Genomic DNA, 26,947 nt, shown 5'->3' with positions numbered 1-26,947 from the left:
GTCCGCCCCTGTTAAGTTCACTATAAAAGTTAGGCTATTCTGGCAATAAAATTGGAGCATAATCTGACTCTACTGGTGTCTGTCGTGCTTTCGGCCAAGCTTCCTGCAACATCCTCTAACACCTTAACAGCTGGAGAACAAGAAACCCTGAGACTGCATGGCATCTCCTGAATCACCCTTCTTTGTTTCCTCTAAACTCTTTTACATTCCTGATAGCCTCATCGTTAAGAGTCTGATGTTATCATCAACCATGGGGCTTTCCGACCCCCATGGCCACACTCCCACATCTCCCCCTTCTTTATTAATATCAACCATTTTCTCGACACGAATTACCACTCCATATGTAACACTAGCCTGCATGTTTAGCACGTTGAGATGCTGTGGTAGAGCACAAAGCACACGGAGCCTCTGTACAAAGCCTGATTTCAGAGCCACAAGCCCCTGAACTCAGAAACCCCACACTACAGGCAGGGATTTTCTAAAAAGCGCCACTTTCAGGTCCCTGCACTGAGATCATTCAGAAGTTGAAAAGCAAAACCAACTGTTTTCCCAGAGCATTATAAATAGGTCCTCGCGGTTTACTCTGCATCTCTTCTATAACACAAGTTATCACTGGAAGTTACATAGAACCACTCCACACTCGCTACATGCTGTTTGAGTTTCTGGTGGGTTAAGTTAGCCAAGAAATTCCAAGACAAACTGCAAGACTGCTTGCAGAGACTCGGCAACAGCCACAGTTACAAGTCAGGTTCCCCCACACACACACTAAAAGCCCAATTTTAAACATATTAAGGGGGGAAAATGGGACTGAAGTAGGCAATAACCACATTTTTCAAATAAAGCAGTAGCTCACAATTCTCCCCCCTGCAGTTTCACCAATCTAAGGTAAATTCAGCTCTGAGCTGCTTCCCACAGATGGCAAGCTCAGCCAGGGACTGCGACATACTCGGAGTGTCAGAGCTGCAGGGCAGCTCGCTCCCAGACTGATTACAACCAAACAGATGAATTTAGGACTCCGGATTTACCTTGTTGCCATCCACACACACCTTCAAGCACCCAGCCGTTACTGCATTTACCTGTTTGACTCTTAAATTAACCAGAAATAACCCTGATTTCAGCTGCTGTCTCACCATGGCTCTTTGACACCACAGAATGCCCTTGATATGGGGAACACTGACCAATTACCCACCCATTCCCCCTTCCCCAACTCATATGTATGGTCCCTAGAGGAAAAAAAAACACTAAGTTAAAAACATGATGTGAGGAATGTTTTAACAATTCATGTCCATAAAGAACAGTCCTGTCTGCCTCTGGGCCCTGCACTGGCAATTTAATTCTTGAACCACAGATGCAGTGTGTCCCAGTCTCCCCCTCATTCTAGTCAATTTATCAAGTCTTCAGAAAATACTCCTCAAATTTATGAACCTGTTTGCTTTTGTTATTCTGGACTTCCATTTCTAACAGTTACAGCCTTTTTTTTGTCTTCTTCGAGATTAACTTAACACTGCTATAGGTGTGACTGTCCCTGTGAATGGCTGGTGAAGAATGTTTTAATTACTGGTGAAGTGTCAATAAGAAAGCTATTTGTGTTTGTATGAAGTCTTTGATGTCTGGGGGTTTCAGAACAACTGATAACAACTAGTGACTGTTATGGGATACTATGCAAGCCTCTGGTATCTGGCCAGGTGGCCAAGAGATTAAGAAGAAGAAAAAAAGAAGCTGAAGGACGGCTGGGAGACAAGACCTGCAGGGGATGTTCTATAAACTTGGTACGGTGCCAAAGGAGTACAAAGGGGAAGGACGAGAAAAAAACTTGGAGAGGAAGACTACGAGCCTTCAGCATGAAAGACCCCTAGAGACCCCCAGAGGAGACTGATGCGCATGCTCCAGTAGGAGGGACTGGACCCCAGAAGCTAATTATAATAACCTGTTTTTTTTAGAAGTAGTAATGAATATGTATTAGTCTAGGTGCATAAAAATCAGCTGCTTGATGTAACTGGTGTGTGTCCTGGTGGAGCGGAGACTCCCGGTGCACCCAGCGCTGTTTGCTTACCTCTATTCTTTTATATTCTTTTAATAAATCCTATTTTTTATTTAATCCTAATTTGAATCCTGAGCCATTTCTAACAATGAGCTCCCCTAGTTTGCCATTCAACAGGCCAGACTGTCAGAAGATTCAGCCTTTTGCAGGCATTTACAGTTGCTGCACAAGAACCCCAAGTCGCAGCACACCACATTTTAAGGTTACTGGGATATCACACTCATTTCAGCTGTTTCCTATTTTACTGCCTTGCTCCTTGACATTGCCAATGATGATCGCACTTCAGATTTCAGTTTCCTTCAGTCTCCAGCTTTGGTAAGGCACAGCCCTAGCGAAATCCATATATGCTGAAAAAAATAAAATCCTACTTGATATCCATGTTATCAGCCTGAAAATGCAAAGCTAATGTTTCTGCCAACCACTGAATTAAGCCCTGATAGTCATTATGAATAATTATTGCAATGATTCTGAGTTTCCAGAGGTCTTGAAACATACCTGAAGCGGCAGGTACATATTCATACCATCTCCCTCTTGGTGGGAAACACTAACATGAGCAGGATTCCCTTCTAAATTCAGCTGTCTAGAAATTCAGTATTTATTCCACCTTAGCTCTATATGACATTTTGTAGTCTGACACTGACTTATTCTACTCCTCTCTGTGAGAATATAAATGTTGTTTTTGCAGAGTTACATTGTTTAGAGGAAAGGAATGTGGTATTGAGATATGCTTACAGTGATAAGAAAGCTTAGCAGGTAACCTTGTAAAATGCAGACAATCAGACTCCTTAGGACAATTAGGTGAAAATCACAGTGTTAAGTCAAGTCAGATAAGTGAAGAAATATTACCACTTTAAACAGTAAAAGTGTCAAAAGAAATTTGAAATTTAACAGGCCAGCAACTGAAGGCCATGCATTGTCTGTGAAGCATCAAATAGATTGTGAACCTGGATTATCCACCCAGTGGAGAAACAGGGGAGGGTCCTGTCATCAAAAAGTATATTAACTCTATTGGAACTAGTAGGTGGTTTTGGAACTGGTGGGTAACAATCAATAAGAATGTGGATTCTTCCCCAGTCAATAGGGAAACAGGGGAGGGTCCCGGTCATCGAGAAAAAAGAAGTATATAAACTGTGTTATGGAACTAGTAGGCACACTCCTGCTTCTGGGATGCCTGCCACTGCAATTGCAAATAAATTACTACTTCACTGACATCCTCACCTGAGCCTAAGTTATTGGCTACAGAGTGATTCCAACAAAGGTTAACCGAGATTTTCAACGAATTATCCTTCTGCTAACATGAAGAAGCAGGAGTACTGGGTTGCACTGTGCCATTCTCAAACGCTTTGCAGTGCCCAAGTGAGCCTCAGGTGTCCATCTCTGGCAGAGAGGCTGCTACCCTACATGTAAGCAGAAGATGGGATGTTTGAAGTAGCTGCACACACAATTGCCTCTAACCATTTATAAAAGGTGACCAAGCCATATTTAAACCTTTCCTTTTTTTTTTTCCTTAAAATCTTTTTTTTGCTTTGTTCCTCTTCACCGTGCAAGGGGTACCGTACACCAAATTTCCCTGGTGTACTGCCAAGCATTTCACCATGCAAGGGCTTACCGTACATCAAATTTCCCAACTCTTCCTTTCTCTCCCTTATCCCACGCTTCGTCCGTCTCCGGCTGCGCACCACGTGGAGCTACAGAACAGCAGATCAGGACTCCACACTCACTTCATACAAAAATACGTCTCACTCACACATCACACAGAGTCTCACCCAACCCCCAAGGCAATACTTAGTATTTCTTACCTTGGTCTGTGCACAGAGTTACTGGGTCAATTCTTAAACCCCGGAGTGCCTACCTTCTTCCTTCCTCCATTACTTCACGGATCCTGCCTCTTTAACCCGTCTTGGGCCCTCTGTCAGCTTTCCGCAGAACCACCACCGCTGATGCACAGGACCGCTGAAATCAGCGGGGCATGCCTTCCTGCTGCTGCGGTGGGGCTCCCCAGTAGCTGACTGGATCCCAGACAAGGCCCCAAATTGTGAGAAACACTCTGTAGCCAATAACGTAGGCTCAGGCGAGGATCTCAGTGAAGTATCATTTTTATTTGTGATTTCAGTTGTGGGCATCCCACAAGCAGGAGAGCGCCTACTAGTTCCATAACACAGTTTATATACTTTTTGATGACAGAACCCTCCCCTGTTTCCACACTGAGTGAGTAATCCAGGTTCACAATCTATCTGATGCTTCACAGACAATGCATGGCCTTCAGTTGCTGGCCTGTTAAATTTCAAATTTCTTTTGACTGTAGATAGCTGTAGAGAATGCAGATGGGAACCCTGATATTGCTATCATGGAAGGGAAAAGCAAAGAGAGACTTAGAGTCCTCATTTCTCCAGGCAGTCTTTTCTAGGTACAATGCAATCATACATCACATCCCCTGGGAATCCTTGGTCCACCCCCATGGGAAGGGCACTATCTGGGCAATCGGTCATCCCGAGGCACAAGCATTGCAATTGCTATGGTTGAGACTCTGGACAGAGTATTTGACCCATTCTATCCAGGCATTCACATCCCCATACCCTGTTTCAATCTCAAATGTTTGAACTTCCGCATTTCAAAGAGGGCCTCCTGTTTTCTCTCCTGTTTTCTCCTCGAGTTTCTCCTTCTCTGATGGCAATAGAGGATCGTTTCCATACAGCTATTCTCAATCTGGCTGTTGGGTCTCTCCCAGTTATTTGCTCTCTCTGCTCGATTGTCGTTGGGCATTTAAATCTCCCCAAGCTAACGCCTCACAAGCATCAAACATGACAGACATAACCCTCTGTCACAGTCACCTATATTTTGAGGGGGTATCCTGTCTTTGCTGTTATCTGGTCATGCCTTTTCCAAGTTGCCAATTGACCAAGGCCTTCTCTAAGGCCTACAAATACTTAGAAACAAAATTAACAGTTGAATTTTCCCTGTCATTATTTTAAACCTGTAGGTTTCCAAATAATTATCAATACAAAGAATAAGATATATGTACTACTAGAACAAAAACCCCTTGGGAGCACTTCGATTTGCTATAGGTCTGTCCTTTCTCTCAATCACAAGTCACACTCGTTAGTTACCTGTGAAAATAAAAGGTTAGTTTACAGTTGTAAGCTTTTATCCCACTCAGAGTCCACTATGAGATTTTTCTCTTTGATTTCAACTTCCAACAAGTCCGTCTTCTGTAAGAACAGCTTCCCAGGTACTAGGGTCAACGGATGCCTTCACTCGAGTATAGTGAGTCCAACCTTTTTCCTCGGTTCCTATGGCTGTTTCAGTGGTTAGTAATGGTCCTTCCCTTTCAGGCCGGAGTTGATTCTTTACAGGTCTGAATCAGGACCCAATTTCCTGGGTGATGGTGGTGAATGGGGAATTCCAAAGGTGGGGTTTGAGCCAACAGCCCACGGGTCCTGAGAGATGACAAAGAAGAGGACAACCCCAGAATAGAGTTGTTAAGAAAACTCTCTCTTGTTTTGAATTGTGGTATCTCATCCCTTCTGCCCTGATAGGGCAATCCGAACAGCATCTCATATGATGAAATTCCTATATCCTTTCTTGGTGCTGTTTGAACCTATAGGAGTAAGCATTTCACCCAAGGAAGTTGGGTTTCTAACGCTAATTTAGTTAATTGCTTCTTTAATGTCTGGTTCATTCACTCCACCTTCCCAGAAGAGGAGAGGTGCCAGAGGGTGTGAAAATCCCACTCAATCTCTGAGGCCTGCATTAACCCTTACAGTACTTCTGAAGTGAAATAACTTCCTTGATCTGAATCAATGTTTTCAACTATACCCTATCTAGGGACTATTTGCTCCAGTGATACCTTAGCCACCATGTTTGCAGTGGCAGATACCAAGGGGAAAGCTTACACCCATCCAGTCACGTGGTCAATTAGGACAAACAAGTACTTAAGTCTGATTAAGGAGGTATTGGGGAGGCATTGGGGAGGCAAGGACAATCCCCAGACATGGACTGTATATCTCGAAACAAGACACTGGAACTCATGATAAGGAAGCGGCAGTCGGACAGAGAAACAAATGTAAGGACTATAAATCTCAAAACTGGACATTGGAATTCATTATAAAGATACAACAAACGGAAGAATTAGCAACAACCAGCTCTCGCAATTAAGAAACGTGCCAATTCAGCAGATTCCTGACCAAAGGTGAAAAGTACACTGTGAGGAAGACTCGGGGTCTTCCTCCCAAAGACCCCTGCCCACGTCCCAAAGACCCCTGCCCACAATTCTTGGGAGGCTCTACGCAGGCGCAAGGTGCCAAAAGGCTAATTAGCATGAGAAGCGAGGGAAGGCGGGGATAGGTAATGCATATGTATAGGCGCTTGTAGAATATTGATAGATTGATTGTATAAATTCAAGACTGCTTTCCGCTTTGGGTATGCACGATAGGTGGAGAGATCCCCCGTGCATCCAGCGCTGCAAGAAAGAATATACCACTTCAAGGAATTTCGGCTTCGATCTTTGAATCAAGTCTCCCTACTTCAGGTAACCCAGTAAAGTCTACCTGTATCCTTTGGAGAAGTCAAATCCCTGGCTCCCGTCCCCCTCTAGGTGGGTTACGGATGACCTTTTTATTTACCTTTTGACATGGTACATCCTCTGCATATTTGCTTCACTGAAGTGTATATTCCTACACAGACATAATTTCTTAGCACAACATCACACATTGCTTGCACCTCCCGATGACTCTTGATGTAAAACAATTAATATTTGCCTCATTGGTGCTTTATTCAGCATTTCTCTCCCATCAGGGAGTATCGATTTTCCTTCAGACTTTGTGGCTCCTGATTCCTTAAAAAAATCTCTTAAAACTTTTTAGTTCTTTCTTAGTTTTTAGCAATTCCCTGAATCCTCTCTGGTTTTATTCTTTGTTTTCCCTCAGACATTAGATGCCTTAAATACCTGACTTCTCTTTCTCCATATTGTAATTTATTTTCCAATACTCCCAAACCCTGCTTTCCCAGAAAGTTGAATAGCTTGTTAATGGCTTCCTTCACAACTGTTTTCTCCTGTCCTGACAATAAAAGATCATCCACATATTTGTAACAGTAATACCTCCTCGGGAGGCTGGAATTGCTCCAAAATTTCTTCTAGAACTTTCCCAAATAAATTGGTGGCCCTGTAAACCGCTGAGGTAAAACTGTCCATCTGCATTGCTGCTTCTGCCCCCTTTTCAGGGTCTTTCCAGTCAGAGGTGAATATATCTTTGTTCTCAGGGCCTGAGAGCACCCCATTAATAACACTGTTATTCCAGTCTAACAATTTACTAGTTGAATGCCCAATTTCATCATCAAATCCCTTCCCAACAAGTTAGTCCCTGACTCGGGTACAAACAATTATTGCCCAGTGATCATTTTATCCCCTAGTCTCAGCTTGGTATCCCCCAAAATTGGCACTGTTATCCCAGCCCCTTCTACCCCCATCACTTTTTAGGGTTTCATTAGTTAATTTAACCCTTGATACTTTACAGGCCAGTAATGACCTAGCTGCCCGAGTGTATTGGGTTTGATGGCAAGGTTCGGCGGGGGGGGGGGGAGGCCACTGTAGTGGCAGCCCCCACGAGAAGAATCCAGAAGCCTCCCCGTGGCAGATAAGGGACAATTTCATCCAAAATTTCTTCTAGAACTTGCCCAAATAAATTGGTGGCCCTGTAAACCCCTGAGGTAAAACTCTCCACGAGGGGAGCGTCCTGAGACGAACGAAGCGCATGACAGATGGAAAGGAAGTGCTGTTTTATCCAAGTTTTGATTGGTGGTGCCCAGTATATCGGCCTGGCGGTGTATCTTGTGATCCTATTTTTGCTCTTAAATGCTTTGAGTGTGACAAGAAAGGTGGGAGCATTATCGAAGTAACTAACAGTTGAGAAATTTTGGTATATTTGCTGTGGTGTTTGGTCAGTTTCCCAAGTATTGGGGGGAGGGGGCTGACTGATTATCAAAGCGGTAGAACGGAGAGAGTCGTTTCTTTGGTGGTTTGGGCTTGATCCCTGGGAATTTGGTAAGAAGGGGGAGAGCAAATTTATTTAGGCGTCAATACCTTTTTAAACCCCCCTATTGGTGGATACACAGGAGTGATTCCTTGTTTTGTATGGGCTTACTAACAAATGCATGGGAAAAATTGGCATTCGGCTTGAAATTCGGTCCTGCTGAAATGTAAATTTTGTGGAAAAGGTGGTAATGTTTGTCTGGAAGACAGAAGACTGAGTGTTTCAGGTGTTTTCCTGAAGTTCCGTGGATTTATGATTGGAAGGGGGCTCATTAATAACATTAAATAGTAAAGTTTGTATGTGGGAAGAAACGTGTAATCCCAGAGAATTGGGACATTGGGGAAGAAGATTAGGAAAAGATAGTAAAAACCTGCAGTAAAAAGGTTTGCGTGGAAACTGAAACAAAGGATAGTAACTAGTAAGGAATAGTAATAAATACATAAATAAATAAATAAAAAAGGAGTTGGAAATCAAGGAAATGAGTAATACCCAAAACAAAGACGTTTTAAAGAAAGCCTCCTTGGGTGCATATTGGCACATTCGAAGGATATTGTTAGAACTGGGGGCACAGAAAGCAAGAGGACTTTCAAGTATTGCAATCACCGGTGGCCGCTACGTAAGCTAAATGGCCACTTTACAGATCAATCGACTATAACACTATCTTGCAATTAATGTTGCTTTTGAGGAGAGAAGGAAAATTGGATGAAATGTTGTATACTGATATGTTGTTTCAGCATCTTAGAGGGAAAAGGTATGGAATTAAGTTGGACCCTGACTGAGCCTTTGGTGCTGGCATTAGAAAAGCACAGGCTGGAGAAAGATAAAGGAAGAGTTAAAAGGGTTGCTGAAGGTGTTAAAGGTGTGGCTTGTAGTATTTTACAAAGCTGTTTGAAGTTGAATGAGCAGGGAAAGAGGATGTAGGAATGTTAATAGTTCCACCTCAACCCGAGGCTGATATCTTAGGGATCTCAAAATCATGGGTGTGAGCCCTCTGGGGCAGAGGGACCATGATGGGTCCGAGAGAGTTGTCATGGAAACAGAAAAGCAGCTAACTTTTAAAACAACCTGAGTTCATGTGTGAGTTCAGATTGCCAATGGGACCGCTCAGGAAACTTTCAAAGAGAAAATAATAATAATAAATATATATATATATATAAATTTTTTTGAACCTGGATTCAGAAAACAAACAGAGGCAATTGGTTAGCCTCTTTCTAGGGCAATCAGCCCTGATACCGGGAAGAAATTATCTTAGGTTGCAGGATAAACTTACAACAGTCAGAACTGATGGGGACCTGGAGCATCTAGCCTAGCAGGTCCACTGATTGAAATAAAGCTAGGGAATAAAGAAGTGAGGCTTGATTTTTTTTGTTGGTTATGGGAGCTTCTTTCTCTGTGTTAATTAGGCTGTAAATGTAAATGTAATAGGAGTGTTATAAATGAAGTCTCTACTGAATCTGAATTTTGTAATATTTATAAAAGAAATATTTATAAAAGGTATAAAAGCTATAAAAGGCATAAAAGGCAAGTAAACAGCGCTGGGTGTGCAGGGAGTCTACGCTCCACCAACACGCACACACGAACATCAAACATTCTAAATATACAGAACATTGCTTTTACATCCTAAACCCGAGTATGCCTATACATACGTACAATCAGGAAAGGTAACAAACAATCCTTTGAGTTCCATAACTTACTAAAATCGAGTACGCCTATACATATTCACGATCAGAAAAGGTAACAAACAATCCTCCAAGTTCCACAACTCAACAGTCTCCATTTTCCACTCCTTTTCTTGATTACATACAAGTCTCCATTTTCCATTCCCTTTGAACAATATGTCTCGCTTTAAGTTGTCAAGCAACTCGGTCTTTGGGCCGGCCTTATGTATCCCGTTCTTCCCAGATCGAAGAAAAGCATAGACAGCTCCTATTCAAGGCCAATAGGCCTGGGTCAAAAGGCACGTCCAGGTCACCAGGGGGCTGAACAGCAAAAGCCTTCAATGGCTGTAGCAGCAGAGGGGCCCATGGCGTAGCAGTCAGATCAGTAAACGAGCCCGCAGTTCCCTCACTGTCTGGCAAACCACACGTGTCTGACTGTGGTCCCACAGGGCTCTTTAAGGCCTCAGAGATTGCTTGCCAGGTGCCGAGCAATCCCACTGCAACCTTGTCATTTTTAGTTGCAGAGTCCCATACCTTGACCTCAGTTTGGTCCCATATTTCAGGCTCATAAACTGTCCAACCCTTAATAAGGAGAAGGAGCTGTAAGGCTACCAGGACAATCTTTGTTCCTAAGGACGTATGATTTGATTCAAAGATCGAAGCCGAAATTCCTTGAAGTGGTATATTCTTTATTGCAGCGCTGGATGCACGGGGGATCTCTCCACCTATCGTGCATACCCAAAGCGGAAAGCAGTCTTGAATTTATACAATCAATCTATCAATATTCTACAAGCACCTATACATATGCATTACCTATCCCCGCCTTCCCCCGCTTCTCATGCTAATTAGCCTTTTGGCACCTTCGTCTGCGTAGAGCCTTCCAAGAATGTGGGCAGGGGTCTTTGGGACGTGGGCAGGGGTCTCTGGGAGGAAGACCCTGAGTCTTCCTCACAGTGTACTTTTCACCTTTGGTCAGGAATCTGCTGAATTGGCACGTTTCTTAATTGCGAGAGCTGGTTGTTGCCAATTCTTCCGTTTGTTGTATCTTTATAATGAATTCCAATGTCCAGTTTTGAGATTTATAGTCCTTACGTTTGTTTCTCTGTCCGTCTGCCGCTTCCTTATCATGAGTTCCAGTGTCTTGTTTCGAGATATACAGTCCATGTCTGGGGATTGTCCTTGCCTCCCCAATGCCTCCCCAATACCTCCTTAATCAATCCCCCCTTTTCTTTTCCCATGCAAATTCTTTTGCATCAGATACTTTCATTATTTACAGTAACACAACAAAGCAGGCATCTAAACAACATGCACACAAATATTCCTAACACTACTAATGTTATAGAGCAATGAACACTTGTTTCAAACATTGGAAATTGGGCAACCAGGAGGTTAACTTATTCCTTATTTCACTAAAACTCCATGAAAGATCATCTTTACTGATCTCATGTAGGACCCTTGTCTGCTTCCATATTTCTTCCAGGTCGGTAGAGATCCTTGCACTCTGATCTACATACACACAACAACTTGTGTTTATTACTGTACAGACTCCCCCTTGAGCGGCCAGTAACAAGTCTAGGGCCATCCGATTTTGTAATACTACCTGTGATAAACTAGATTTCTCTTCTTGTTGAGCCTTTATAGCATCCAGAGTTTTGTTTTCTAACTTCTCTATAATTACAGAAATATTAACTATTGCCTTTTCCAATTCACTCACTCCTAACCATGGGATAAACCATCGAACAAAACTATGAAAAACGGGTGTGTCTCTATCAATGGATTGTTAATTTTTCGTCTAATTCTCCGGATATGATTTCTCAAATAACCTCGAGGCGCTACATCATGTATGGTCAAATTGGGGACTACTGCTCCAAGAGTGCAAGTTCCCTTCCAATTCTCGGGCAAGACCTTCCGGGCTGTATCATTGCATAGCCAATACCACCCTTTTCCTTCTGGAACCGGCCAGCTGGTTGAATTTGCCCAGCCGCTAGTCGTACTAATATCAATTGCTCGATTACAAGATGTCTGATTTCCCACATAAGTAGTATCCGTATTTATACAATCCTGTTTTCCCATACCCCTAGGTGGGTTACACCTTTGTACACATACATAGTAAGATTCCAACGGCACAAAGCTACTCACTTCTAGTTCCAAAACTTCTTCATATTTTCGACCCCAAGATGTGTTTTCCCACAAATTAGTCCAAGGTAAGTTTGCAGGCAAGGGAATCCTGATTAACGATACACCCTTATTCCCATGCTGTGGCAGATGGGTGCATACCCAACAGTTTGTCTTATTAATTACTTGAGAAATTGTTTGTATCAGGGACAGGTGTAAGTTCTCATCCCAAACTGCCCACCCCGAATCTGAGAACCACACCCCTGCAATCATTAGGATCTGGAAAACCATAATTTTGTTGGTCCAATTGGAGTGGTGGTCCATATCCTCGCCAGGGCCTTCTTCACCCTTGAATTGTGGATCCAAGCTGCTTGCTCCTTAATCTTGATAGCAGTGTGAGTTGTCAGCAACACTTGATACGGTCCATTCCATTTTTCCTCTAGGGGTTGTCCTGAAAAAGTCTTTATATATACATAGTCCCCAGGCTTAAAGGGGTGGATTGGTTGATCCAACCCTCTAGCTCTGGTCCCTAACACAAATTTATGTACTTTATTTAATTGTTTTTGAAGTTCAGTTATATAAGTATATAAATATTCTGATCCCAGCTGCGTTAGATCCTCCCCACTAAATAGAAATTGATATGGCCTTCCATATAAAATTTCAAAGGGGCTCAAATTCTCTTTTACTCTAGGTTTAACTCTAATTCTGAGTAATGCTAAAGGGAGGGATTGAGGCCATGACAAATTAGCCTCTTGTCCGATTTTAGCTATTTGTTGTTTAATTAAATGGTTCATTTTTTCTACCTGTCCACTTGCCTGTGGTCTATAAGGAGTGTGAAGATGCCAATCTATCCCTAAAGCCTGGCTTATTCGCTGAACAATCTTTGCACCAAAATGCGAGCCTCTATCTGAGGAAATGGTTGCTGGGATCCCGAATCGGGGTATTATTTCATTCAATAATGCCTTAATTACCTCCTTAGCCTTATTAGTTCTGCAAGGGAAGACCTCGGGCCATCCCGAGAAGGTATCTGTTAAAACCAATAGGTACCGATACCCCCCTTTTCTTGGTAGTTCCGAGAAATCAATTTGCCAATGCTGACCAGGATAGTTCCCTTTACCAATGACACCAAATGTCACCCTATTTCCTGTATTGGGATTATGACGCATACAGGTGTCACATTGTTGGGTTACCTGCCTTATTGTGGTATACAGATTTCTTGCTACCAAGACTCGATTTAATAGTTTATACAGGGCATCGGCTCCCCAGTGGGTTTTGTTGTGTTCCCCCAAAACCATAGGCCACACCAAATTAGAGGGCATAACAACCCTGTTGTCCTTCAAATGAGCCCACCCATCAACATTCAGCTTCCCTTTTAGATCCTCGATCAACTTTAAATCTTCTTTTGAATATTTAGGAGCCTGTCCTTTCTCTAATGTCTGAATTTTACCGTCTGGTATTAAAGCAAGCACTTCCACTTGACCTCTTTCCGCCGCCCTTCTTGCCTCTTTATCAGCCAATCTGTTCCCAATCTCGAAGTCGGTGGATCCTCTTTGATGCCCTCGGCAATGCATAATAGCCACTTTTTCTGGTTGTTTTACAGCCTCTAACAATTTTAAAATTTCTTCAGCATGTTTTATCTGTTTTCCCTGAGCAGTCAGTAATCCACGTTCTTTCCAAATTGCTCCATGAGCATGTACCACGCCGAATGCATATTTAGAATCTGTCCAAATATTTACCCTTTTTCCAGCTGCCAGTTCCAATGCTCTCGTGAGAGCAACTATCTCCGCCTTTTGAGCTGATGTTCCAGAGGGTAAAGGCTTAGACTCAATTACCTGCTGAGTAGTTGTTATAGCATATCCAGCTTTACGTTGTCCTTGTGTAACAAAACTGCTCCCATCCGTGAACCAAGTTTCTTCTGCATCTTCCATGGGCTCCTCCTTAAGGTCTGGTCGGCTGGAATACACAGTCTCCATAGTTTCTAAGCAATCGTGAATCACAGGTTCCGCTGGAGCATCGCTAAGAAAAGAGGCTGGATTCACAATATTAGTTATCACAATTTCCACATCGTCCTGTTCTACCAATATTGCTTGATATTTCAAAAATCTCTGAGGAGATAACCAATGAGCCCCCTTTTGTTCTAAAACTGCTGACACAGTGTGTGAGACAAACACTGTTATCTTCTGCCCCATTGTAAATTTCCGGGCTTCTTGTATATTCATAATTACGGCTGCCACTGCTCGCAGGCAGCCTGGCCATCCTTTACTTACTTCATCCAATTGTTTAGAGAAATAAGCCACTGCCCTTTTGTAAGGTCCCAACTTTTGTGCTAGTACCCCTAAGGCCATACCCTGTCTTTCATAGGAGTATAACCAAAAGGGTTTAGACAAATCTGGTAAACCAAGAGCTGGGGCTCGCATCAACTCCATCTTAAGCTTCTTAAAGGCTGCTCAGGCTTCTCCTGTCCATATTAGTCTTATGCAGTTATCTTTAATTAAATCATACAAAGGCCTTACAATTAATCCATAATTGTTGATCCATAATCTGCACCAACCTGTCATTCCTAGGAAAGTTCGTAATTCTTTAACAGTCTGTGGTTCTGGGGTACGACAGATTGCTTCCTTGCGTTCCGTCCCCAATTCACGTTGTCCTCCTGAGATCTCAAATCCTAGGTACGTCACGTGGGTTTGAACCAATTGTGCCTTCTGTTGTGAAACCCGGTATCCATTCATTCCTAGGAAATTAAGGAGGCTCACCGTCCACTGTATGCAGCTTCCCCTGTCTTCGGTAGCAATCAAGAGATCATCAACATATTGCAGCAGGATCCCTGCAGAATTGGGGGCTTCCCAGGATTCAAGTTCCTTTGCAAGTTGATTACCAAAAATCGTAGGGCTATTTTTAAACCCCTGAGGAAGCACTGTCCATGTCAACTGGACTTTTCGTCCTGAGTCAGGATTTTCCCATTCAAAGGCAAAGAGGTTTCGGCTTTCTGGGGCCAAGGTTAAACAAAAGAAGGCATCCTTTAAATTCAGTACGGTAAACCAGACCAACTTGTCCCTTAACTTGGTCAATAGCGTATAAGGGTTTGCTACCACAGGGTGTATGTCTTCAGTGATCCTGTTTATTGCTCTCAAGTCCTGTACTAACCTATAACTCTTCCCATCCGGTTTCTTAATTGGTAAGATGGGAGTATTATATTCTGATTCACACTCGACCAGTAACCCATATTTCAAAAACTTATCTATTGTATCTTTTATTCCTCTTCTATCTTCTATTCTAAGGGGGTACTGCTTAACCTTTACTGGCTTCTCTCCTGGTTTTAATTTTACCATTATTGGTGCAGCATTCTTTGCTTTCCCAGGGACATCAGATTCCCACACCCCTGGATAAACCTGATCCTGGATTTCCGGAAGGGTTTCATTAAAAGAATCAGTTTGGATCAATACCAAACTTAGTGCACTTATAAGTCGGTCTTCTTTTACTCTTAACTCTACCCTTCCCTTTTCGAAAACAATTTCAGCTTCTAATTGCTCTAATAAATCCCGTCCCAATAAAGATCTAGGAGATCCCGGCAAATACAAAAACCTATGTATTCCCATTTGCTTCCCCAATTCATATTCTAATGGCTTTAAAAAGAAAGCTTTTTCGTGCCTACCCGTTGCCCCCACCACTGTCACAAAATCTTTATCTTCTGGCATCAACTTCTGATTTAACACTGAATATGTAGCTCCTGTATCTACTAAAAATTCTACTTCCCGACCCAATTTCCCTAGCTTAATTTTAACCAGTGGATCTGCTAGGGTAGAGTCCCCCGGTCTCCTTCATTGTTCTGTAGCCATTAATAGCTTATTTTCCTCTTGCCGCTTCGGGCATTCCCTTTTCCAGTGTCCTATCTCTTTACAATAGGCACACTGTTCAGCCCGCAAGGGGAGTCGAATTACCTTCCCCCCCCTTCTCCTGCCTCGAAAAGATTCTTCCTGCTTTCGCAGGGCTGCCACAGTGGCTGCTGCAATCGTCTCACCTAACTTTTGCCTTTCATTCCCCTCACGATTTCTAAACACTCTCCAGGCTTCTTCTACTAATCTTTCCAAATCCCTTACGTCTGGTTCTTTCATTTTCTGAAGTTTTCGTCTAATATCTTCTGCCGATTGACCCAAAAATAGAGATACTAATTGAAGTCTACCCCCCTAAGAGGAAGGGTCTATAGTGGTAAACTTCTGCATTGCTGCCCTCAGCCTTTCAAGAAATTCGGATGGGGTTTCTTTTAGACCTTGTTGGAAGCATATTCTCAATTCCCAATTCATCCAGATTTTAGTATTTACTTAGCCGTTCATAATTTTAGGGATGATTAGGGTCTCAGTGGGGTCGGTCAGGGGAATGCAGTTGTCCACAGTTCCCTGAGCGGTCCCATCGGTAATCTGAGCTCGCACATGAACTCAGGTTGTTTTAAGAGTTAACTGTTTTTCTGTTTCCATAACAACTCTCTCTCGGACCCATCATGATCCATTTGCCCCAAAGGGCTAACACCCATGATTTTAAGATCTCTGCCTAGAGCAGAGGCAGAACTATTAACATTCCTACATCCTCTTTCCCTGCTCATTCAACTTCAAACACCTTTAACACTTTCAACAACACTTTTAACACTTCCTTTATCTTTCTCCAGCCTGTACTTCTCTAATGCCAACATCAAAGGCTCAGTCAGGGGCCAACTTAATTCCGTACCTTTTCCCACCAAGATGCTGAAACAACATCAGTATACAACATTTCATCCTGTTCTCCTTCTCAAAACCAACATTAACTGTAGCAAAACATTAGAGTTTAAAGTTCCATTTAGGGGCCACTTTTCTCCACATTCCAGCTTATAAAGCGGCCACCATTGATTACAAAATTTTATCAAGGTTTTCTTATTTTCACTTCCACCCAGAGCCCCCCCTATATCCTTCCAATGACTCAAAATACAACCCAGCGTACTTTTCTTAGGAATTTCACTGCTTACTCGCCCCCCCATTTTCCAGTTTACACTTTCAGAATACACGTGTTACTTACAAAAGCGTATCACAAAAACGTATCACTCACAAAATTACAGGCACGCCATATCTTTCAGTAGCGATGTCACAAAGCTACTATTACCAGCAATATTGCTAAAATCACAATAACAATAGTCAGAGTCAAATTCCACATGCGATAAGTCAGAAAACCGAACTGTGTAACACCGTAACGATATCTTTCTTATAACAATGCCACGAACCTACTATTACCACCAGAAAAATAGCCAAAATCACAGTAACAATAACCAGAGTTAAATACCATACTCCATGAGTCAGAAAACCGAAATAAACAACACAATTCCAGATGGACCTTAAAGCGAGCTCTTTCCTTAAGGTCCCCAAATATACTTATGGTGCTAACCACAAAGTATATACCAAATACTGCCTTGCAGAAGATCACCTTCTGACTTACAGACAGTTCCAGATCCAGATGGACCTCAAGGTCCCCAGATATACTTGTGGTACTAACCACAAAGTATATACCAAACACTGTCCTGCAGAAGATCACCTTCCGACTTACTGGACAGTCCCAGATGACCAGTCTACCAGAAAACCAAACCAGAATAAAGAATATACTCACTTACAATGATGGGGTCCTTGTCTGCCTCCGCAGTGATCCGGTGAGTCGAGGAGTCCCTCCGGGAAATCCCGGGGGTACCCTAGGGAGTCCTGTCCCCAGCGGGTCCTGCGGACCGGCAGAGAGGTAGTCCCATCTGGGGTGCCAGATTGATTCAAAGATCGAAGCCGAAATTCCTTTAAGTGGTATATTCTTTATTGCAGCGCTGGATGCACGGTGGATCTCTCCACCTATCGTGCATACCCAAAGCAGAAAGCTGTTTTGAATTTATACAATCAATCTATCAATATTCTACAAGCGCCTATACATATGCATTACCTATCCCCGCCTTCCCTCGCTTCTCATGCTAATTAGCCTTTTGGCACCTTGCGCCTGCGTAGAGCCTCCCAAGAATTGTGGGCAGGGGTCTTTGGGACGTGGGCAGGGACGAGAGCTGGTTGTTGCCAATTCTTCCATTTGTTGTATCTTTATAATGAATTCCAATGTCCAGTTTTGAGATTTATAGTCCTTACGTTTGTTTCTCTGTCCGTCTGCCGCTTCCTTATCATGAGTTCCAGTGTCTTGTTTCGAGATATACAGTCCATGTCTGGGGATTGTCCTTGCCTCCCCAATGCCTCCCCAATACCTCCTTAATCAGATTTCCCGTAATGCACAACTGCTTATCAGCGAGGGGCAGTTGTGTGTGCGGGTCCTCTTCTCTCAGCTCGAGCTTCTCTCCAGCTCCGGTGTGCCCATTTCCAGCGACTTTCTGTACGAGCTTCTCTGAGCAGTTTGCTGAGTTTGGCCGAACCTATCTTCACGAGGCAATCAAAGTGCCTGTTCCTGTCCTGGCCTCCATTCTCCCAGCCTGTTCCTCTTCACTTCTTTGTCCTGCTTCTTTATTGATGACATAACTTCATCGTGTTGTCTTTTTTTTTATTTTGAGGGCAGGCTCCCCTCTTATACCCTTCTCTCCACAGCAGTTCTTTTCAAAGCAACTTTTCATTGGTCAAACAACTTTGAATGTAACAACAACAGCAAACACCCAGAAACTTCCATGCCTTAACAGCTGGAGAACAAGAAACCCTGAGACTGCATGGCATCTCCTGAATCACCCTTCTTTGTTCCCTCTAAACTCTTTTACATTCCTGATGGCCTCATCGTTAAAAGTCTGATGTTATCTCAATCATGGGGTTTTCCAACCCCCATGGCCACACTCTCAAATCTCCCCCTTCTTTATTAATATCAGCCTTTTTCTCGACACAAATTACCACTCCATATATAACAATAAGCAGCAAGGGGAACGGAATATTTATAGCATTGCAAGTGTAAACCAAAGCACAGAGCTGCAGTGTTACACAACTTCACATTTCTCATCACAGCAGGCAGGCAGTTCTTCAAGAGGCTTCTCAAGCTGGCACACCAGCTTTTATTTAAACAAGACAGGTTTGTAACAACTGAACCTAGGAAATGCAGTCCTCCAAGAAACTTACCTATGCTGGCTGCCACACAGAAGCCAGCTAAGCACTCACACAGCCATGACTCTTGCCTTTCAGGTGCTGCACTGCCAGCTGTGAACCCTCCTGTTGGGAGCTGGTCCCAGGCAGCAAGTCCAGGCAGAGGCAACTAGCACTTACTCAGCAGCAGGCAAGCATGTCTGCTGGGCTCTGCTACTTCCAACCCTACTTCCAACCCAGAGCACTAAGTACAGCACCACCATCTCCTAGAGAGGAGACATGGTCAGGGTTGTATTAATTTAGATTTATAAGCCTGTATAAATGTAACTGTATGATGCATTGCCTGCCAAGTGTCTGCAATCTCGTCTGAGCCAGCAAGGTTTGATGCACCCCTGTAAACTGCCCCCTGCCCAGCGCCTCCCAGCTCCCTGCAGAAACTAGAGCCATGTCAGGAGGCATTCACCAGTGGGAAGCCTGCATCTGAGAAACAAAAGGGTAGTTTCACATTACTGCATAATGATGTGCCTATCACCTCTATTATAATAGGCTGCTTCAAGCAGATCAAGTTTAAGTTTAAGCTAAAATAAGTGCATTAGCTGATACATATACCCAACCTCGCTTCCAGGCTATTGTTTTTAAGGTAACAGTGTCTCTTTTTTATTAGTGAGGAGTCAAATTCAAGAAGCATTCAGTTTTGTGCCATTCTCTACCTCTTTTCACCCCTGCCTCATGTTTTTAGTGACTTGGAACTCACTGCATAACAATCAGTGTGGCTTAACTCATTAGCAGCAATGACTTGGGCTTCCAGCAAACAGCACAGCAAGGGATGAGAATTAATGAGATGAACCCTCAGATTGTGGGTTTTGTTTCTTCATTTAAAAAAAAATAAGTCCCAAAACATTAAAGTGTATGCATCTTGATTTGAGCTTCGGCCTGCTATTCGGCTGGAATCATATTTAATTCATTTCATGATTTCAAAGCAGACACCCACCTTACATCAATACCAAAACTTGGCAGCTCACTGAGACCTCACGGCAGAAAGCTGCTGCTACTCACTCCAAGAAGCAGTCCTGCTCCCAGCCCAAAGCACATGCTGGCCAGAAACCACCGCAGTACCAGCTCCCGCAAGCCTACGTGTAACAACTGCCTTACAGCAGGCAGAGGACCCCCTTTAGCTCTTACACTGAACAAAAGTGGGTGCTGTGCTCACAAAGTGCTGCTGCTGCAGTCACAGGGACAAGGTATTCAGCTGTTCTGGTGGCTCTGAAGTACTACTGTTGTCTGAACCACGTCTTGAGTGCTTCCTGCTCGGCACCATGCAGACCTCACAGTTGCAGCATGGGCCTAGGGAAATGGTTACTGAAGAGAAACCAGCTCATGTGCAGTCCTCATCTTCTGCAGAACACTGATTAAGAAGGTATTGGGGAGGCATTGGGGAGGCAAGGACAATCCCCAGACATGGACTGTATATCTCGAAACAAGACACTGGAACTCATGATAAGGAAGCGGCAGACGGACAGAGAAACAAACGTAAGGACTATAAATCTCAAAACTGGACATTGGAATTCATTATAAAGATACAACAAACGGAAGAATTGGCAACAACCAGCTCTCGCAATTAAGAAACGTGCCAATTCAGCAGATTCCTGACCAAAGGTGAAAAGTACACTGTGAGGAAGACTCAGGGTCTTCCTCCCAGAGACCCCTGCCCACGTCCCAAAGACCCCTGCCCACATTCTTGGAAGGCTCTACGCAGGCGCAAGGTGCCAAAAGGCTAATTAGCATGAGAAGCGGGGGAAGGCGGGGATAGGTAATGCATATGTATAGGTGCTTGTAGAATATTGATAGATTGATTGTATAAATTCAAAACAGCTTTCTGCTTTGGGTATGCACGATAGGTGGAGAGATCCCCCGTGCATCCAGCGCTGCAATAAAGAATATACCACTTAAAGGAATTTCAGCTTCGATCTTTGAATCAATCTGGCACCCCAGATGGGACTACCTCTCTGCCGGTCCGCAGGACCCGCTGGGGACAGGACTCCCTAGGGTACCCCCGGGATTTCCCGGAGGGACTCCTCGACTCACCGGATCACTGCGGAGGCAGACAAGGACCCCATCATTGTAAGTGAGTATATTCTTTATTCTGGTTTGGTTTTCTGGTAGACCGGTCATCTGGGACTGTCCAGTAAGTCGGAAGGTGACTTCTGCAGGACAGTGTTTGGTATATACTTTGTGGTTAGTACCACAAGTATATCTGGGGACCTTGAGGTCCATCTGGATCTGGAACTGTCTGTAAGTCAGAAGGTGATCTTCTGCGAGGCAGTGTTTGGTATATACTTTGTGGTAAGCACCATAAGTATATTTGGGGACCTTAAGGAAAGAGCTTGCTTTAAGGTCCATCTGGAATTGTGTTGTCTATTTCGGTTTTCTGACTCATGGAGTATGGTATTTAACTCTGGTTATTGTTACTGCGATTTTGGCTATTTTTCTGGTGGTAATAGTAGGTTCGTGGCATTGTTATAAGAAAGATATCGTTATGGTGTTACACAGTTCGGTTTTCTGACTTATCGCATGTGGAATTTGACTCTGACTATTGTTATTGTGATTTTAGCAATATTGCTGGTAATAGTAGCTTTGTGACATCGCTACTGAAAGATATGGCGTGCCTGTAATTTTGTGAGTGATACGTTTTTGTGATACGCTTTTGTAAGTAACACGTGTATTCTGAAAGTGTAAACTGGAAAATGGGGGGGCGAGTAAGCAGTGAAATTCCTAAGAAAAGTGCGTTAGGATGTGTTTTGAGTCACTGGAAGGATATTGGAGGATCTGCCGGTGGAAGTGTGAACAGGAAAACATTGATAAAATTTTGTAATCAATGGTGGCCGCTTTATAAGCTGGAATGTGGAGAAAAGTGGCCCCTAAATGGAACTTTAAACTCTAATGTTTTGCTACAGTTAATGTTGGTTTTGAGAAGGAGAATAGGATGAAATGTTGTATACTGATGTTGTTTCAGCATCTTGGTGGGAAAAGGTACGGAATTAAGTTGGCCCCTGACTGAGCCTTTGATGTTGGCATTAGAGAAGTACAGGCTGGAGAAAGATAAAGGAAGTGTTAAAAGGGTAGTTGAAAGTGTTAAAGGTGTTTGAAGTTGAATGAGCAGGGAAAGAGGATGTAGGAATGTTAATAGTTCTGCCTCTGCTCTAGGCAGAGATCTTAAAATCATGGGTGTTAGCCCTTTGGGGCAAATGGATCATGATGGGTCCGAGAGAGAGTTGTTATGGAAACAGAAAAACAGTTAACTCTTAAAACAACCTGAGTTCATGTGCGAGCTCAGATTACCGATGGGACCGCTCAGGGAACTGTGGACAACTGCATTCCCCTGACCGACCCCACTGAGACCCTAATCATCCCTAAAATTATGAACGGCTAAGTAAATACTAAAATCTAGATGAATTGGGAATTGAGAATATGCTTCCAACAAGGTCTAAAAGAAACCCCTATGGAATTTTTGGACCAACTCTGAAATGTAATGAAAATAAATAAATAAATAAATAAAACAAAACGGTTTGGACCTGGCTTCGGAGGACAAATTGACTAGCCTTTTTCTAGGGTAATCATTGGTCCCTGATTTCAACAGGAATAACGGGGACCTGGGGAATCTACCCTAGCGGATCCTCCACTGATTATAATGAAGCTAGGGGAGGAATGGAAGTGAAATTTCTTATTGATATGGGGCAACGTATTCAGTTCTAAATGAAGCATTAATGCCATCACAGATTTATTATGTTAGGGTAAAAGGTGTGTTGTGGTTTAACCCGGCTGGCAGCTAAACACCACGCAGCCGTTCGCTCACCCTCCCCCTCCCTCTCTGGGACGGGGGAGAGAAATGGAAAGTGAAGCCCGTGAGTTGAGATAAAGACAGTTTCATAAGACAAAATAATAATAATAATAATAGTAATAAAACAATGATGATAATAGTACCACTACTAATAATGTGTACAAACAAGTGATGCACAATGCAATTGCTCACCACCCGCTGACCAATGCCTAGCCTAACCCCGAGCAGTCCGGCCCCCTCCCCCGGCTAGCCACCCCTATATATTGTTTAGCATGACGTCAGATGGTATGGAATACCCCTTTGGCTAGTTTGGGTCACCTGTCCTGGGTCTGTCCCTTCCCAGCTCTTACTGCACCCCAGCCTGCCTGTTGGCAGGACAGAGCAAGAAGCTGAGATGTCCTTGGCTTGGAATAAGTACTGCTCTGCAACAATTAAAACATCAGGGTGTTATCAACACTCTTCTCATCCTAAGCCAAAACGTAGCATTCTACCAGCTACTAGGAAAAAAATTAACTCTATTCTAACTGAAACCAGGACAAGGTGTAATCGAAAAGGCTTATTTTTGTGAACCTTTGAAGTACAAGTTAGGGAAACAATGGGGCATACACAGATTTTTATATACGCCTAACTCCTCATGGGCACTCTTAGGTAGAGATTTATTAGAGCAATTAGGAGCAGAAATTGTCGTTGAAAAAGGGAAAATGAAATTAAGAATAGGAGAAGAACAACTAATAAATGTGTTAAGCTTGGCACTAATACAAACTGACCCTAAAAGTGAAATACCTTTAGAGATCACAGATCAATATGTCCAGGAGTTTGGGCCACTGAAGTTGGGCCACTGGAAGAGCTAAAAATGTGACCCCAATAATTATTAAATTAAAGCCAGGAGAAAAACCTGTTAAGGTTAAGCAATATCCTTTGAGGATAGAAGATAGGAAAGGAATTAAAGAGATAATTGATAGATTTATACAGTATGGATTATTGATTGAATGCGAATCAGAATACAATACACCCATATTGCCAATTAAAAAGGCAGATGGAAAAAGATATAGGCTAGTTCAGGATCTGAGGGCCATAAATAAGATCACCGAGGATATGCATCCAGTAGTGGCAAACCCTTATACTTTGCTGACTAAATTAAGGAATAGTCGAGTCTGGTTTACAGTACTGGATTTAAAAGATGCCTTCTTCTGCCTACCTTTAGCCACTGAAAGCCAAAACCTATTTGCCTTTGAATGGGAAAACCCTGACTCAGGCAGAAAGACACAGTTAACGTGGACAGTGCTACCACAAGGATTCAAGAATAGCCCCACTATTTTTGGAAACCAATTAGCAAAGGAACTTGAAACATGGATACCTCCGGACACTGAAGGGGCTTTGTTACAATATGTAGATGATCTCTTAATAGCTACCAAGACTAAAGAGAGTTGTATTCAATGGACTGTAAGTCTCCTTAATTTTCTGGGTTTAAATGGATATCGAGTCTCTCAACAGAAAGTCCAGCTGGTTCAACAACACGTGACCTACTTGGGATTTGGAATTTCGGGAGGTCAGCGAGAACTAGGAACTGAACGTAAGGAAGTCATTTGCCGGACTCCAGAACCTCAAACGGTAAAGGAGCTACGAACCTTTCTAGGAATGACAGGTTGGTGTCGCCTTTGGATTTATAATTATGGACTAATGGTAAAGCCTCTATATGAATTGATAAAGAGTAATCAGTCAAAGTTAGTCTGGACTGGAGAAGCACGAAACGCCTTTAAAAAAACTTAAACAAGAATTGATGCAAGTTCCAGCTTTGGGATTACCGGATCTCTCGAAACCCTTTTGGTTGTTTTCTCATGAGAGACAAGGGATAGTTTTGGGAGTACTAGCACAAAGACTGGGTCCCTATAAACGAGCAGTAGCTTACTTCTCTAAACAATTAGATGAAGTAAGTAAAGAATGGCCCGGATGCCTTCGAGCTGTTGCAGCTGTTGTTATCAATATACAAGAAGCTCGGAAGTTTACAATGGGACAGAAAATGACAGTGTTAGTCTCCCATACGGTCTCAACAGTTTTGGAACAAAAAGGAAACCATTGGCTTTCACCACAAAGATTTTTAAAATATCAAGCAATATTAGTAGAACAAGATGATGTGGAAATTGTGGTCACTAACGTCGCAAATCCAGCTTCTTTCCTTAGCGGAACTCTGGATGAACCTATAACTCATGATTGTATAGAAACAATGGAGACTGTGTATTCTAGTCGACCCGATCTTAAGGAAGAACCTTTAGAAGATGCTGACGAATCTTGGTATACTGATGGGAGCAGCTTTGTAAAACGAGGACAACGTAAGGCAGGATATGCTGTTACAACTACTCAACAGGTAATCGAGTCTAAACCATTACCCCCTGGGACATCCGCCCAGAAAGCAGAGATAATTGCTCTTACGTGAGCACTGGAACTAGCAGCAGGAAGGAAAATAAGTATTTGGACAGACTCTAAATATGCATTCGGCGTGGTACATGCTCATGGAGCGATATGGAAAGAACGTGGATTGCTGACTGCTCAGGGAAAACAAAAAGAAAACATGCTGAAGAAATTTTAAAATTGTTACAGGCTGTAAAACAATCAGAAAAGGTAGCTATCATGCATTGTCAAGGACACCAAAAGGGAAACTCTGATTTTGAAATTGGAAATCGATTGGCAGATCAGGAGGCTAAACAGGCAGCTGAAATAACTGAGGTGAAGGCATTGTCTTTAATACCAGACGGTAAAATCCAAACTATATATATGAACCAAAAAGCCAAATTATACAAAAGAAGACTTAAAATTAATTGAAGATTTGAAAGGTAAAATGAAACCAGATAGATGAGTATATTTAAAAGATAACTGTGTAATAATACCCTCTAATTTGATATGGCCCATAGTTCTTACAGAACACAATAAAACACATCGGGGAGCTGACACATTGCATAAGAGCCTGAGTCAGACATTAGTGGAACAAAATTTATATACAACAATAAAACAAGTAACTCAACAATGTAGCATTTGCTTACACAATAACCCCAATACCAGGAATAGAATAAAATTTGGAATAATCAGTAAAGGAAATTATTCGGGGCAACTGTGGCAAATTGATTTTTCAGAACTCCCTAGAAAAGGGGGGTATTGTGATTTACTGGTTCTGACTGACATGATTTCAGGAAGGCCTGAAGCCTTTCCCTGTCGAACAAACAAAGCAAGAAGAAGTGGTTAAAGTCTTGTTAAATGAAATAATACCATGCTTTGGGATTCTAGTAGCAATGTCTTCTGATAGAGTTTCACATTTTTGTGTGCAAGTGGTACAACAGATAAGTAAGATTCTAAAGATATTCTCATTACTTAGAATTTGAGTTAAACCTAGAATAAAAGGGAATTTGAGTCCCTTTGAAATCTTATATGGAAGGCCGTATCCATTTCTATTTAGTGGGGAGGATCGAACGCAGTTAGGATTAGAATATTTATATGCATATATAACTGAACTTCAGAAATAATTAAATAAAGTACATAAATTTGTTCTCAGGACCTGGGCTAGACGGTTGGATCAACCAATCCACCCTTTTAAGCTCAGGGATTATATATATATAAAAACTTTTTCAGGACAACCCCTAGAGGAAAAACGGAAGGAAAGTGGACGGGACCATACCAGGTATTACTGACAACACACACCGCCATTAAGATTAAGGAGCAAGCAGCTTGGATCCACGATTCAAGGGTGAAGAAGGCCCTGGCGAGGATATGGACCACCACTCCAATTGGACCAACAAAATTATGGTTTTCCAGATCCTAATGATTGCAGGGGTGTGGTTCTCAGATTCGGGGTGGGCAGTTTGGGATGAGAACTTACACCTGTCCCTGATACAAACAATTTCTCAAGTAATTAATAAGACAAACTGTTGGGTATGCACCCATCTGCCACAGCATGGGAATAAGGGTGTATCGTTAATCAGGATTCCCTTGCCTGCAAACTTACCTTGGACTAATTTGTGGGAAAACACATCTTGGGGTCGAAAATATGAAGAAGTTTTGGAACTAGAAGTGAGTAGCTTTGTGCCGTTGGAATCTTACTATGTATGTGTACAAAGGTGTAACCCACCTAGGGGTATGGGAAAACAGGATTGTATAAATACGGATACTACTTATGTGGGAAATCAGACATCTTGTAATCGAGCAATTGATATTAGTAC

General features: G+C 42.7%; 1 protein-coding gene and 1 long non-coding RNA gene across 5 annotated transcripts in view; one reads left to right on the top strand and one right to left on the bottom strand.

The window, feature by feature from the left end:
• The window catches only part of LOC137846720 (ubiquitin-conjugating enzyme E2 R2-like), a 104,588-nt gene that overhangs the window by 23,067 nt on the left and 54,574 nt on the right, over positions 1-26,947 (bottom strand). The gene's annotated exons all lie outside the window — the stretch shown is intronic.
• LOC137846735 (uncharacterized) lies at positions 21,236-26,339 on the top strand. The gene is made up of 2 exons (XR_011090616.1): positions 21,236-24,384; positions 24,908-26,339. It is a non-coding gene; the product is annotated as an uncharacterized lncRNA (long non-coding RNA).

The sequence above is a fragment of the Anas acuta genome, chromosome W, assembly GCF_963932015.1.
Source record: "Anas acuta chromosome W, bAnaAcu1.1, whole genome shotgun sequence".
Classification (NCBI taxonomy): Eukaryota; Metazoa; Chordata; class Aves; order Anseriformes; family Anatidae; genus Anas; species Anas acuta.
The sequence above is the reverse complement of the archived record's forward strand: the minus strand, read 5'-3'. Positions and strand labels throughout refer to the sequence as shown.